The 14,094-nt window shown below is 46.9% G+C and overlaps 1 pseudogene; it reads left to right on the forward strand.

Moving 5' to 3' along the window:
* Nucleotides 1-307: 307 nt before the first annotated feature.
* LOC146719788 (small subunit ribosomal RNA) lies at nucleotides 308-1,518 on the forward strand (annotated as a pseudogene).
* Nucleotides 1,519-14,094: the final 12,576 nt, after the last annotated feature.

Here is a 14,094-nt window from a genome sequence, read left to right on the forward strand (position 1 = left end):
CGAGTATTTTGATCTTGTGGATTTTTGAACGGAGAGGAGGAGGAAGAAGAGGGAGAGGCGGCGGCGTCGGGGTTTTACTCTCGCCTCCGTCGTTCTCTCGTACGCTTTACATAATAGCGTTAAACACAGCAGAGTGTCGCCGACCGGCTGAGCAAGACCGCGGCAAATAAAATGGCACATACGAGCGTGTCGCGCGCGCGTCGGTGTTTCGGCATCGAAAGCGCGCGCGCGCGAAAAAGAGCTAGCGACGAGTCTTCGGGCTCGCTCGCGAGTTACTCCCTTGCGAGTAACCGAACACGGAAGCTCCCTGGTTGATCCTGCCAGTAGTCATATGCTTGTCTCAAAGATTAAGCCATGCATGTTCTCAGTGCATGCCGAATTAAGGTGAAACCGCGAATGGCTCATTAAATCAGTTATGGTTCATTAGATTGTTCCCCACATTTACTTGGATAACTGTGGTAATTCTAGAGCTAATACATGCAAAACAGAGTCCCGACCAGTGATGGAAGGGACGCTTTTATTAAGATCAAAACCAATCGGTGGCGGGCGGCTCGCCGTGCGTCCACCGTTTATTTTGGTGACTCTGAATAACTTTGGTGCTGATCGCACGGGCCTAGCACCGGCGACGCATCTTTCAAATGTCTGCCTTATCAACACTGTCGATGTAAGGATTCTGCGCCTACCATGGTATTGTAACGGGTTACACGGGGAATCAGGGTTCGATTCCGGAGAGGGAGCCTGAGAGAACGGCTACCACAAATCCAAGGAAGGCAGCAGGCGCGCAAATTACCACACTCACGGCACGGGCGAGGTAGGACGAAAAATAACGATACGGGACTCATCCGAGGCCCCGTAATCGGAATGAGTACACTTTAAATCCTTTAACGAGGATCCATTGGAGGGCAAGTCTGGTGCCAGCAGCCGCGGGTAATTCCAGCTCCAATAGCGTATATTAAGTTGTTGCGGTTAAAAAGCTCGTAGTTGAATCTGTGTCGCACACCGTCGGTTCACCGCTCGCGTGTTTAAAATGGCGTCGATGTGGGACGTCCTACCGGTGGCTTAGCCTTCGCGAGGGGCTGCCCCACTAATATCCCGTATCCCGTCCGCGGTTGCTCTTTACTGAGTGTCGAGTCGGGCCGGTACGCTTTACTTTGAACAAATTAGAGTGCTTTAAAGCAGGCTACCTTCGCCTGAATACTGCGTGCATGGAATAATGGAATAGGGACCCTCGGTTCTATTTTGTTGGTTTTCGGAACCCCGAGGTAATGATTAATAGGGACAGATGGGGGCATTCGTATTGCGACGTTAGAGGTGAAATTCTTGGATCGTCGCAAGACGGACAGAAGCGAAAGCATTTGCCAAAAAATGTTTTCATTAATCAAGAACGAAAGTTAGAGGTTCGAAGGCGATCAAATACCGCCCTAGTTCTAACCATAAACGATGCCAGCTAGCGATCCGCCGAAGTTCCTCCGATGACTCGGCGGGCAGCTTCCGGGAAACCAAAGCTTTTGGGTTCCGGGGGAAATATTGGTTGCAAAGCTGAAACTTAAAGGAATTGACGGAAGGGCACCACCAGGAGTGGAGCCTGCGGCTTAATTTGACTCAACACGGGAAACCTCACCAGGCCCAGACACCGGAAGGATTGACAGATTGATAGCTCTTTCTTGATTCGGTGGGTGGTGGTGCATGGCCGTTCTTAGTTGGCGGAGCGATTTGTCTGGTTAATTCCGATAACGAACGAGACTCTAGCCTGCTAAATAGGCGTACCCTATGGTATCGCGGAACTTTTGAAAGAAAATCTGCCCGATTTTTTAGAAGAAGTACCACTATTTGAAAGAAATAAAATGTTCTTTCTACAAGACGGTGCTTGACCACACAACGCCAGGATTGTAACAAACTACTTGAACGAGCAGTTTCCTGGACGTTGGATGGGTCGGTATGGCCCGATACGTTGGCCCGCAAGATCCCCGGACCTTAACTCTCTTGATTTCTTTTTATGGGGATACTGTAAGGAATCAATATACAAAAACGCTTCCCGAGAACGTCGACGACTTAGAAACCAGATTGCGATATGTAATTTGGAATATCGAAGAGGAAGTAATGGAAACGTCCAATTAAATTTATTTAAACGCATGCGAGCTTGCATAAGGATGGATGGTGGTCATTTTTGAGCACCTATTATAAATTAATCCGCTCTTTTCAGAGCGACCAAAGTCAATCCGCTCTTTTCAGAGCGACCAAAGTCAATCCGCTCTTTTCAGAGCGACCAATACATTTATACATGGAACATCTTGTTCGCAAAACATAATCATTTTTCTCACGTCTCGCTTAAAAAGAAAGGGCAAAACGGGGGCGGATAATGTTAAGTCAATTAAAAAAAATGTATTATAACGTAAAAAATTATAATACGTTATAATATGGCCTTTTTAATAACATAATTATTATACGTTTTAATACATGTCTCGCGTCAATAACATGTTCGGGCAACGCCGCGTGATTGTTATCGTCTAGACGTGTCGCGAAGCGTCGCGACGCGTTGCGTCATCCGTCGCCGCAGTCTGTTGTCGTGTCCTTGCCGTGTAAACAATTGTCGTCCGCATCGAGTAACGTGGTGCCTTTTTACAAGTAATTTTTAATATTAATCGGTACACTGAGAGAATTTTTCTCTTAAAATTTACCCTAAAAGTTATGGTAATTGTGAGACAATACGGTATGAAAAGAATTTTTATTAAAATTTCTCTGATTAATATTTATCACATTAAAAATAATATCTATCACAATAAAATATGAAATATGTGTGATTAATTTTACTAAACTGTATAGTAAATTAATCAAACAGATTTTATATTTCTTGTGATACATATTATGATTTTAAATATAATAAATAGTAGAGAAATTCGAATAAAATTCTTTCCACAATTGTTGAAGATTCGTTCTTCGATCGAATCCTCGAGGACGATCGAATTTTCTAGAATGTTTTTTTTGTTAAATTCCTTAGTGTTTACGCAAGGAAACACGTGAAACCAACGTGTACACTCGCCGCTAATTGGCGTGTGTAATCGCCTGATTTCTGATGGTCCAATCGAGGACCCCGATCGGCTGCCGCCCTACGCGAAGCTCCGAAATTCGCGCAGCCCTCGAGTCAGTCCTCGAGAGAGCGAGCGCCGAGAAAACATAAGTCTCGGTACGCGACGAACTTGTAGAAAGTGAATAAACTAATTTATAAGAGTTTTAACAAGGCTCTGTAATATAAATATAAATTTAACGTATAAGCCGGGCAACAAGAGCCAAATCGCGGATGACAATGCGTTATCCTAACGAAACTAAATAATTTTCCGTTAGAATTAAATACCGGTGCACAAGGCACCAAATTTTACTTGGACACGGCCAAGATTTTAAAATATGAAATAATCTCATATTTGAGATTTAATTTTAATACCCCCTTTAACCCCCCTACGGAAAATAACTGGCTTAAAAAATGCGTTTGTTTTACCAACCATTAATATATATAACAGAGAAAAGTGGCTTCCGGTTCCGGTAAGAGAGTGAGTGACAGGTGTGTGAAAGCGTGGCAGGTATTTGTGAGGAAAGAGTGAGAAAAGGGGTGAGGTGAATAGGAGATAAGAGGTGAGAGGGTGTAGAAAAAAGAGGAGGAGAGATTGAAAGGATAGGAGAGGATAAAGGGGTAAGGAGTTAGAAAGGAGAAAGTAGGAAAAGGTGAGACACGTGGACACGTAGACACGTGGAAGAAGGAGAGTAGAGGAGAGTAGGTGTAGGGAGTAGGTGCAGTAAAGTAAAAAGATAGGGAATTCACTAGGGAATTCACTAGCGAGTTGGAGCGAGTTGGAGCATAGAGTAGGTGAATCGAAGAAAGAAAGCGATAAGAGGGAAATGATTAATGAAGAGAATATTAGAGATAGGAGGATAGAGATCAATAGAGATAGGATGTTAGAGGAAGGGGGGAAAAAAGGGAGATGAGGTAAGAAATAAAAAAGAAGGCAGGGAGGCCGAGAAGAGTAGAGGAGTTGAGGGAAGGAGAGGAGGAGCAGTATGGGATGTATAGAGGATTTTTTGAAAAGGAAAGAGAAGAAGGGGGAGAGGAGGATAAGGAAGAAAAGGAAAGAAGCCTAAGAAGGAGCAAGAAGACAGAAATGGCTGAATAGAGAGATAGGGGGGATAGAAAAGTGAGGAGTTAAGGAGAATGATGGAAGAGATAGGGGAGAAGATAACAGAGAAGTTAGGCGAGGAAATGAGAAAATTGAAGATAGAAATTTGGAAAAAGGAGGGGGAATGGAGAGAAGAAAAGAAGAGAATTGAGAAAAGAGATAGAGAGCCTGGAGAAGAGAGTGATAGATTTGGAAGCAAGAGTAGAGGAAAGAGGAAGAAAGGAGGTAAGAGAAAGAGAGGGGGGCGAAGGAGGGAGTAAGGGGATAAACGAGACAATAATAGGAAAAGTGAAGGACATAGGAAAGAAATTAGAATGGAAGGAAAGAGAAGAGAGAAGAAACAACATAGTAATAAAAAGAATGGAGAAAGGGAAGGAAGGTGTAAAGGAAAGAGTAGAGAAATTAATGAAAGAGATAGGAGCGAAAGCAGAGATAGAATGGATAAGGATGTTGAAAAGGAAAGGAGGGAAAGGAAGGTGAAATGGTGGTAGTAAAATTAGGAAGTGGAGAACAGAAAAGACAGGTAATGGAGAGGAAGAAGATATTAAGAGGAAAGAGGGTGAGAATAAGATGATTTAACATGGGAAGAGAGAAAGATAAAATGGGAGACTAATGGGAGATCGCGGAAGATAGAAAGGATGAAAGGAAACAATGTATGGACAGCTATGGAAGGATAAAAATCAATGATGTATGGTGGGAAATGGGAAGAGGAGAAGGTGTGCTAAAAAATTGGAAAGGAGAAATTAGAGAAGGTATAGAGAAAATGAGGGGGGGAAGAAGGGGGTATGAAGACAGGAATGGAGGAAAAAAAAGGGATAGAAGAAGGGAGAAAGAGAGAAAGGAGGAAAGGAGGAGGGGATAACAATAGTAAGAAGAGAAAGGAGGAAGGAGAAAAGGGGGACGGAGGAAGGAAGGAGAAAGGAACAGGAGAGAAAGGAAAAAGGAGGGGAAGTAAGAGAGAATGGAAGATAGGTTTTTGGAATGTGGCAGGGCTGAAGAATAAGGAAGATAGTTCTGGAAGGAAATAGAATATTGGGAGGTGGTGGTGATGATGGAAAACATTGTATAAGAGAAGGGGGTTGGAAGGCGATTAAAAAGAGGTTACCGAAAAGATATGATGGGAGAAGCAAGCAGCAAAGAAGAGAAAGAAGAAGGAAGACCGATGGGGGAATGAATCATGGTGTAAGGGAGGAGAGGGGGAAAGATAAAGTATCAGGAGATGGGAGAAAAGGCGGAGGGAATAATGATGGCGGATTTAGTAAGTAGGAAGAGAGAAGTGGAGGGTAATATGCGTATACATCAACGGGGACATGGAAAGGAATTGGAGGAAATGAAGAATGGATGGAAGAGAAAGAAGAAAATAAATGGACGATTGTGGAGGAGATTTCAACGCAAGGACAGGTAGAAGAGGGGGGTGATAGGGAGGGGAGGAGGAAGAAGAAAGAAGATCAAAGGACAAGAAAGTTATATGAGGGAAGGGAAGAAGTTTGATAAAAGGAGTTGAAGAGGGAGGTAATGATGGGAATTTTAACGGAGGTATAAGAGGGGCATTCAGGAAGGGTGGAGTACACATATATCAGGAGGGAAAGAGGTGAATCGGTAATAGATTCGTGGTGGGAGAGGATAGAGTAAAGGAAAGGATAAAGAGAATGGAGGTGGGAGATAACATAGAATCGGACATCACCCATTGATTGTAACAGGCTAGAAAGAAGGACGAGGAGGATTGAAAAGGGAAAAAGTGGGGGAGGGTAAAAGGAATAATAAAAAGAGGGAGATGGACAAAGAGGGGAGGAGACAAGAATAAGAGGAGAATAGAGTGTGGATAGGGCGGTGCGAAGGGGATTGAAGAGGTAGCTAAGATGAAAAAATAGAAGAATAGAAGAGGAAGTTGAGATAAATGTAGAAAGAATAGAGCTGGAGAAGGTAAAAGGTGAAAGTGGTTGGTGGAGGTACGAGGACTGTGAGTAGTAATAGGAATAGATCAAGTGAGGAAAAAGTTATAAGGGGGAATGGAGGAAAAAAGGAGGAGGAGGAGAAGGATATAGAAAAGTAAGGGCGGAATATAAGCTAATGTGTAAAGAGAAAAGGGAGGAGGAGAGGCTAAGATGGTACAAGGAGGCGATAGAGGCAAGAACGGAAGGAGAGGTATGGAAGATTATTAACAGGGAAAGGAAAAAGAGAGAAGGGGTGAATGAGGAGATAAAGGCGGAGGAATGGAAGGAATACTTTATGGATTTATTGGGAGGGATAGAGGTAAAAGTGGTAAGAGGAGGAAAAGAAAAAAAGGGAGAGGGATGAGGAGCAGGAGATAAGCAGGGAGGAAGTGAAGAGGATGCTGGGAAAACTGAAGAAAGGAAAAGCAGCGGGGGAGGATGGTGGTACCAAGTGAGGTATGGAAATATGGAGGGGAGAGGGTAGAAGGAAGAGTTGGGGGTATGGGAAATGTGCAACAGAGTATGGAGAGGAGAAGGATGGCCGGAGAGGTGGAAAGAAGGGATAATAGTGCCACTGTTGAAAAAGGGAAACGGGGAATAAAGTGGAAAACTATAGAGGAGTAACATTGATGCCAACGCTATACAAGATATACGTGGGGATTTTAACTGAAAGGTTAAAGGAAGAAAATGAGGGGAAGAATATGATACCGGAGAGTCAGACAGGTTTTAGGAAGGGAATGGGGGTGATGGATAGTATCTATGTGTTGAACTATCTGGTGAATAAGAGGGTAAAACAAGAAGGGGGGAAAGGTAGTCGCGGCATTTATGGACCTGAAGGCGGCGTTTGATTCGGTAGATAGGGAGGTGTTAATGGAGGCAATGAAGAGGAGGGGAGGTGAGGGAGGGATTAAGGAGTAGGATAGAAGAGGTTGTACAGGGGAAACGAGGAGTAAGGTAAGAGTGGGGAAGGAGGAGGGAGGAAATTTTTGGACGGCAAGGGGGTGAGGCAAGGTTTGCCCAATGAGTCCGCACTTATTCAGTTTGCTGATAGCGGATATAGAGGAAGTGCTAAGAAAAGGAGGTTGGGGGGGGGTTGAAACTGGGAGGGGAAAAGGTTGCATTGTTTGGCGTACGCAGATGATATGGTACTGTTGGCGGAGGATGAAGAAGGGATGATACATATGTTGGGGAAAATGGAAAGTTATATGGACAAGAAAAGGTTTAGAGGTGAATGATGGATAAGACAAAGGTAATGAGGTTTTTTAAAAAGGGAGGAGGAAGAATGAAGAGAGTGGAGTGGAGATGGAAAGGAAAAAGGTTAGAGGAAGTGAAAGAATTAAATATTTGGTTTTTATAATCAGGGAACGGGGGGCAGGAGGCGCAGGTAAAAAAAGGTTAGGAAAGCAGGGGGGGGTGATAAAAAGGTGGGGGGAAATGGGAAAGAAAGTTTTGCAGGGGGGCTGGTAAAAAGAGTATGGCAAGGAAAGGTTGGTGGGGAGGGTTTTGGGGAATATGGCGGAAAAAGGGGGATGGAGGAGGGGAAAGGTGGAGGCAATGCAAGCGATGGTTTTGGGGGCTTGGAGTAGACTGGTGACCCGGGGTATAGGGTAAGAGAGGAATAGGAAAAGACAAATTTGGGAAAAGGGGCGGGAAGGGGGGCGGGTAGGGTATGAGGGGAAAGTTGGAGGAAGGGGGGAAAGGGAATTTGCGGGGAAAATGTTTTGGGGATATAAAGAAGGATAAGGGGGGAAAGGAAAGAACGATGGGGGGGAGGAAGAGGGGGGGAAAATTTTGGGGAAAGAAAGGGGGATAGGGGGAAAAGAGATGGAAAAAAAGGGGGGGAGAGGAAGGGGAAGTTATGAGGGGGGGGAAAAAAAGACAAAAGGAAAAAAAGGGAGGAAAGGGGGGGGAAAGGGAAAGAGAGTCGAGATAAAATAGATGGTATGGGGAAGGGAAAGGGAGGGGGGTTTCCCGGAATACCTGGGGAAAGGGTGGGGGGAAGTAGAGGGGAAAGGGGAATCAGGTTCAGAATTAACAATAGATAGGGGGGCGAGATACGGAAGAAGAGGGGAAAAAAAGGGTGTGGGTTTTAGGGGGATAAAAAATGAAAATGGGAGCAGTAAAGGGGAAATGTGGGGGAGAAGGGGGAAGGGGAAAATGGTGGAAGAATAAAGGGAAATACTGCAGGAAGGAGGAGAAGGGGAAGGATGGATGAGAGAAATAGAGAAAAAGAGGGAAGGGGGGAGAGGAAGAAAGGAGGGGGGGGGGGAAAAAAGGAGGAAGGAAGGATGAGGAGGGAGAATGAGTGAGGTATAATGAGGGGGGGAGAATGTATGGGGAATCGGAAAGCCGAAGCGAAACGATAGGTAGGACGGCTTCTTTCTCTCTCTAAAGTAGTAGATAAGTAGGTTAAGGTAGAATTAAGTTATTTGTAAATTAGATGTAAGAGTAGAGTTAAGAGTAGATATAAGTAACACTTGTAAGAGGTTTGTAAGGTTGGGGAACGCTCCTTCAAAAGCGCCTTCAATCCCTTAGGGGACGAATAAGAATTGAACAGAGAAAAGTATAGAATCGAAAGGATCTGAATAGCTCAGCTGGAAGAGCAGTCGCCCGGCAAGCGAAAGGTCTCGGGGTTCGATTCCCGATTCAGCGATTTTCGGGATCTATATTTTTCTCTTGCATTCATTTATTTATTTCCGTAGGGGGGTTAAAAGGGGGTATTGAAATTAAATCTCAAATATGAGATTATTTCATATTTAAAAATCTTGGCCGTGTCCAAGTAAAAATGTGGTGCCTTGTGCACCGGTATTTAATTCTAACGAAAAATTATTTAGTTTCGTTAGGAATAACGCATTGTCATCCGCGATTTGGGTCTTGTTGCCCGTCTTATACGTTAATTTATATTTATATTACAGAGCCTTTTAAAAAACTTTTATTTGATACACGCTGGGGTTTAAAAAAGGTTTTTTTCCAAAAATTTAAAAATATAACAAGAAAAGTATAAATCGAAAGATCTAAAAACTCAGCTGGAAAGCAGTCGCCCGGAAGGAAAAGGTTGGGTTTTGTTTTTCCCTTTTAGCGATTTTTTGGACTATATTTTTCTTTTTCTTTATTTTTTTCCGTGGGGGGGTTTTTAAAGGGGGGGGATTAAATTTTTAAATCTCAAAAAGAGTTTTATTTTTAAAAAATTTTGGCGGTCCAATAAATTTGGTGCCTTGCACCGGGATTTAATTCAAGGAAAATTTTAGTTTCGTTAGGATAAAGTTTTTCTCCGCGATTGGTCTTGTTGCCGTCTTAAACTTTTTAAAATTCTATTTTAGGAAAAATTTTCCTTTGGCGGGGGTTTTTTTTAAAAATTGGGCAGTTTTTTTGGACGACAAAAAAAGGGTTTTAAACGTAAAATTAAAAAAATTCGAGGGGCCCAGATTTTATTCCGGTTGTTTTTGATTTTGCGAGGAGGAAACTAAAAAAAACTGGGTTTTTCTGGGTTTGGAAACTTTTGGGGGAAATTTTTCCGCGAATAGGATTTAACCCCCTGTGCCAGGGGTGGGGATGAGCCTTGTCCAAAAATTCCCCGAGGATCAAAAATGAGTCTACTCGAGGGGTTGGGAAAGGGGAGGACGTTCCGTGTAATCAGCGAAAAGGATCGCGGGGGAAATTTTTTGTTTGGGGGCAAAATTTTCCCCGGTTTTTTTTTCTTTTTTTTCGGGGTTTTTAATTTAAAATGGTTTTTCCTTTAAAAGTGAATTTTTTCCCCTTTTAAAAATTTTTCCCCCTTCCAGCCCCCTTGTATCTCCGGGGGCCGGGGCTTATAAAAAAAAAAAATTTTCCTCTGGGCGGAAAAAAAAACAAATCAAGGGTTTCCCCCGCCCCCCAAAATTGGGGGAAACCCCGGGGGCCCCATGAACATCGACATTTTGAACGCAATTGCGGTCCCGGAAAATTTCCCCGGGGGCCACCCCGGGGGGGGGAGTCGTTTTAGTACCCCCTAAATATTTTCGCCCGAAAAACGCGCCGGGCCCCCGAACCCCGGGGGAAAAGAGAAGGGCCCCGGGTCGCCCGTGCTCTGTTAAAAGCTTAAAGGGCGTTTGAGGATCGGGGACGTTGCCCCGGGGGGGGTCTGTGCCGCCCCCCCCCCAGCCCCCGGGGCAAAACCTTGCGTCGCCCCGAAATGACACCCCGAAATAATAATGAAAAAGAGAAACGCACAAGCGTTTTAAAACGTTGGGGAACGGGGCGCCCAGGAATGGCGGGGAATTAAGAGGGGGAGGGGGGTTTTGGGTACCCCAAATCGTTGGGGGTTTTACGCGGGAGCCCAGGGAAAAAAAGGGGGGGGGAGAAAAAGCGGCGGAAAGGGGGCAAAAAACGGCCCAAAAAAAAGTGTCAGGGCGGTGAAAGGGCCCCCCCTTTCCCCGAAACGGCGCGTGGTTTTGTTTTCCCCCCAAAAAAAGGGGAGCGATTCCACGTTTTTCCCCTCCGTACATCACCCCGGGTGCCGGGGTTTTCCCCCCACCTTTTCCCCCGGGGTCTCGGGTTTTTAAAAACGTCGCCCTTTTTTAGCCGAGGGGGCCCCCCTTCCCCCCCCCCCAAAACGGTTTTTTTAGGGAAAAAAATAAACCCCCGGGCCGGGCGTCGTCCCGGGGGGGAGGATTCGAAACCCCTTTCCTTTTTTTACGGAAAAGGGGTTTTTTAATGGGAAAACCCACCGGGGTTTTCCCGGCCCCGGGGAAAATTTTTGTTTAAAAAAAAAAAAAAGGACCGGCGGGGCCCCGTCGTTAAAAAGTCGAATCGTTTTCCCCCCCGAATTTCGTAAAAAAGAGGGGGAAACCCCAAAAATTTTGAACCCCCCCCAATAGTCCCATTACCCCCAACGAGTGGGGGTGGGGTTTTTGCCCCCCGGGGGTTTTTCCCTTTTCGGTTTTCGTTTTTGCGCCCCTGCTGCTCTTCGCGACGCTCTTTTCTCTTCCCTCTTATTTTTATAGAAAGGGGGACGAGGGGGTTTAGCGACGGGGGGAGGGAAACCCGGCCCCACAAAAACCCCTTTTTCGACGCCCCCCGAGAAAGGGGGGGGGTTCCCCCCAAAAATTTTAAACATATTTTAAAAACCGGGGGGAAGGGGAAAAAAAAAAAAAGGGGAAAATTTTTTTTGTTTGCGGCCGGAAAAACGAAACCCCGGGGGAAAAAGGGGCCCCCAAAACCCCCCGAAAAAAACCCCCCGGTTCCGGCCCCGGGGGGGAAAGGGGTTTTTTAAAAGGGTCCGTTTTTTCCCGGGTCCCCCGGCGGTCCAAGCCCCTTTTGAATGGGGCCATTCCCCCTAGAGGGTGCCAGGCCCGTAGCGACCGGGGGGGGCGCCCCCGGGGGGAAATTTTTCCCCTTTTGAATCGGGTTTTCTTTAGGTGCAGCTTAAAAGGGGGGTGGAAAAATCCTTAAGGCTAAATACGCCCCCCGGGGACCGAAAAGCGAAAAGGGGGACCGTGAGGGAAAGTTGAAAAAAAATTTTTAAAAGGGGGAGTTCAAGAGTAGGGAAAAAACCCTTTAGGGGAAAAAACCCAAGCCCCCCAAAAAATCAAAAGGGGAGATTCAGTCAGCGGCCCCGGCTTCGCGCCCCGGTTTTTGGGTTTTCCCCCCGGGGCCGTGGGAAATCGATCGTGGGAAAAAGGGGGATAAGGGGGGAAAAAAAAAAGGGGGCCATCTATAGGGGTTTTTCCCTTTTCCCAAGTTTCCCTTAGGAAACTGGAACGGCCGTTCCCCCCCCCGGGAAAAGCGGGGGCCCAGTTCATCGGGGGGAAAAAACGAAGGTTTTAAAAAATTTGGGGGGCCCAAAAAGAAACCCCAAAAAAACCCTTTCCCCCCAAAATTTTAAAGGGGTGAAAACTTGGCTTTTTTAAAATTTTGAACCAGGCATCTTCGAATCGGTAAAAGGGGGCCCCCTTTTTAGTAAGCAAAAAGGGCCCCCGGGGGGGTAAAAACCCAAAAGCAGATTTTAAGGGCCCCCCCAAATCGAGCTTTGGGGGCCCCCCTAAAAGGGGGGGTTTGGTTTTTTTAAGACAGCAGAAGGGGGCCCCCTGGAAGGGAATCCCCTTTTAAAGGGTTTTTAAAAACCCCCACCGCCCAAAACCCCAAATACCTTGGGAAAAGGAGGGCCCCCAAAACGTCGAGCCTTTACTTGCCGTCAGTGGAAAAGGGGGGGGCCCCCGGGAGTGGGGTTTAGTCTTTTGGCCCCTGTCACAAGCCCTGCGAGTAGGAGGGGCGGACGGGGGGGCGCAAAAAAAATCTGGGGCGAGGTTTCCTGGGGGGCCCCCTGGGTTTTCAGATCTTGGGTTTTTTAGTAGAAAATTTTCCCCCGCGAGGCCCTGGAGGAATGCGTTTTGGGGGAAAGGGGTTTTGGGTGAACAGCCTTTTCCCCAAAGAGTCAGTCGATTTCCAAAAACCCGGGAAAAAAATCCTAGTCCAAAGACGGGTCAATATTAAATGGGGGGTCGAAAAAAATTTAAAAATAATTAAAACGAAAGGGCACCCCCGGGGGGGGAAAAAAAGGGGAACCCGGGTTTTCCCTTTTTCCGGGAAAACCCCGGGAAGGGGCCCCCATTAAAAATTTTTTGGGCCCCTTTTAAAAGTTTTTGTCGGGGAAACCCAAAAAAAGACCTGGGGAAAAAACCGTGGGGAAAATCCGGGGAAAAATTTTTTTTGTATAAGCATTTGATTTCCCCGGAAAACCCTTTTAGCGGGGGGATGGGGGTTTTTAAACCCCAAAAGACCCCGCATTTTGGGGGGGGTGCCCCGGGTTTCCCCTCGGCCCCAAAAACCGGAGGGGAAAGGGGGTGTGCGCCCCGGGTTTGTTTCCCTTCCGCAGCAGGCCCCAAAAGGGTTTAAAAGCCCCAGTCGATAAAAAAAAAAGTGGAAGGGAAGTTGGGCCCCCTTGGTTTTGGAAAAATTGGGAAATTTTAAGGGTTTTGGGTCCGAAAAAGGGGGGGGCGGGCTTTCCCCGGGGCCCGGGCAAAAATGAACGGTGGGCCCCCCCCCCTTTTTCGCGCCCCCCTCCCGGGGCCCGGGGGCCCGGCCCTTCCCTTTTTGGCCCCCCCGCGGATTTTCCTTTTCTGCGAGGTTTTCCTTTTGGGGGGGCAAGCCGTTTGGGTCCCTTTGGCCCGCCCTTAAAGCCCCCGCTCAAAAATGGCAGGGAAAAAAAGGGGAACCCCAAAGGGCAAATTTTTAAAAAAAAGCATTGCGAGGGCCTTGCGGGTTTTGGCCCCCAATTTTTTTGTTTTTTTGGGGGAGTGCTCAAAAGGGGTTAAAGTGAAAAAAATTCAAAAGGCGGGGGGAAACGGCGGGGGGTAAAATTTTTACTCCTTTTTAAAGGGGGGCCCCCCCGTTTTTTTTGGTTTCCTTTTGGGCCAAAACCCCCCCCCCTCGGGGGGTGAGAGTGGGGGGGAACTCGGGTTTTCCAAAATCCCCGGGGAAAAAGGGGTTGGGGGGGGGGCGGAAAAGCCCCGTCCGGGGCCCCGGGGGGGTTCCCCCCCCTTTTTTTTCTTTTTACGGAAAAGGAAAACCCCAAAAAGGGGGGAAAAAAATTTTAAAACCCCCGGGGGGAAACCTGGGGGGCCCCCGGCCGGGGGCCCCCTTTCCCCCCCCCCTCTTTGGGGCCCCTTCCGGGCCCCTTTTCTGTCGGCCGCCCCTGGGCCCAAAGACCCCCCAAACCCCCTTCCCCCCGCCCTGTTCCCGCAACCCCCCCCAAATTTTCCCCCCCCACACGTGATCGTGCGTTTTACCCCCAAAAAACCCGGGCCCCCCCAAACCCCCCTTTTGAAACGAGGCCATCGTAAAAAGAGGGGGAAACCCCCGGGGGGGTTTAAACCCCCCAATGGAGGGGGCGAAGGGGAAAAAATAAAAGACGAGGGAGGGGGGGCCCCCTTTGGGCCCCGAACGAGGCCCCTTTGGGTTTTTTGAATCAACATCTGTTCCCCCTTTTCCCTTTTTGGGTCGTTAAATCGCCCCTT

The sequence above is a fragment of the Nylanderia fulva genome, unplaced genomic scaffold (genome assembly GCF_048542155.1).
Source record: "Nylanderia fulva isolate GAGA-0341 unplaced genomic scaffold, ASM4854215v1 Scaffold861, whole genome shotgun sequence".
Taxonomy (NCBI): Eukaryota; Metazoa; Arthropoda; class Insecta; order Hymenoptera; family Formicidae; genus Nylanderia; species Nylanderia fulva.